Below are 2,031 nucleotides of genomic sequence, written 5' to 3' on the forward strand. Positions count from 1 at the left end.
CTTATTCATGAAATACTACTTGAGTTACTTTTTATGCCTGCATTTAAAAAATATTATTTTCATTATAAAAGTCATACATTCTAATTGAAGAGAATTTAGAAAACTTGTAAAGTAGAAAGAACTGTTTTAAAAATCTATTATATTCTCTACATCCATATCTAATCACTCATGCATTTTTTTCAGAGTTTTTCTATGCACAGAATGCTTTAAAAACAATTATGATTAAAATGCACATACAATTTTGCACTCTCCTTTTTCCCCACAAAAACTTTGTAGCAGACATATTTATACCATAGTGGTTAAGAATGTGGGTTTGAGTCAACCTGTAGGGGTCCAAATCCTGATTCTGCCACCTACTAGCTGTGTGACCCTGGGTAACTCATCACCCAAATGGGAACACATTTGGGAGTGAGGGAGAAACTGTTCATAATTAATCCAAGACATCAGGCACAAAGTGAGACTGTCCCAGAATGTATGGTCACCCCACGGCAAGTTGCCCAACACTTAAAGGCTCAGTTTCCTCACCTAACAAAAGATTATTGTGACACCCAACCTAGTAGTAGGGCAGGAATAAAAATGCAGACATTAAGAATGGACTTTAGGACCCGAGGGTGGAGAAGGGGAGGCTGGGAGGTAGTGAGAGTGTAGCATTGACATATATACACTACCAACTCTAAAATAGATGGCTAGTGGGAAGCTGCTGCATAGCACAGGGAGATCAGCTCGGTGCTTTGTGACCACCTAGAGGGGTGGGATAGGCAGGGTGGGAGGGAGGTGCAAGAGGGAGGGGATATGGGGATATATGTATACGTATTCACTTTGTTCTACAGCAGAAACTAACACAACATTGTAAAGCAATTATACTCCAATAAAGATGTATTTAAAAAAAAAGATTATTGTGACAACCAAATGAAATAATGGAAAAAGCACACATAGCTTAGTGGGTATGCAATAAATATTGGCTTTTATTATGGTCTTTATAACATCATTTTTATGGTGGCATGGTATTCCACTAGAACACACATCATAGTTCATGTAACATTTAGGGGCATCCTTTTGCAGTGTTCTGGTACTTCTCCCTCTACTCCTCTTGTGATGTCCCTACTCATCATAGGGTTGGCCTTGGCTTTGCCCCCTTTCACAGAGTACAAATTCTGAGGCTTTGAAGCCATACATTTAGAAAATAATGGCGTGGACAGACAAGTCTGCTCTCTTTATCCCTATGCTTATAACAGTTTCTACCTATTCTGAGTCTTACAATAATGACAGTTGCCCCAAAGAAAACTCCACAGCAAAGAGGATCAACATGAATAACTCCTTTCAGAGAGAACCACAGAATGACTGCTCTGTACAAGTCATCGTAAGTACAGCAAAAGCATAATAGGGTAAGAGACAGATTGGTCTTCAGGGTAACCCAGTAATCTTCTCCTTCCCCTAAATAAAACAATTCTAGAACTCCAGAGAATGGAGTCTACGTTCACCACCCAGACCTCTGAGATTAACCTTTTATATTCCTCACTAACCCCCCAAAAACTCCCACAAAAGCGGTGCTCATCATCTGTTGCTGGATCCCTCCCCACTGTGGGAGTTGGCAGTAAGACTCATCTCCCTTTGGTTAAGGATGTGTTGTTTGAGTACCACACACACACACACACACACAATCTATAGACACACAGTGTTTTAAAAAAAATCTTTCTTTCCACAAAATATAAGATCCTAGAGGGCAGAGACTGCGTCAGAGTCATCCTTTTATCTCCATTGCAGGAGACAAGCCACGACAGTGAATATCCTCAATAAATACCTGTCAAATAATGAACGCGTCGGTGAAGAAAGGAAGGAAAGGAGGTCTGCCTGAGGATGGACAACTTTACTAGAATCCTTTAGCTGGTTATAATCGTGTTGATGATGACCATGATGCTTTTAATCAGAGAATATTGTTTTGAAAACAAAACAGGATTCAGTGTCCTCTCTTCCCATTGGGATAAACTGTGTTCTCCAGTTGCCGTTCCAAACACAGGACATGATGCATAA

This window comes from Aethalodelphis obliquidens, unplaced genomic scaffold (genome assembly GCF_003676395.1).
Source record: "Aethalodelphis obliquidens isolate GAN/ISIS:26980383/991018 unplaced genomic scaffold, ASM367639v1 scaffold13, whole genome shotgun sequence".
Lineage (NCBI taxonomy): Eukaryota > Metazoa > Chordata > Mammalia > Artiodactyla > Delphinidae > Aethalodelphis > Aethalodelphis obliquidens.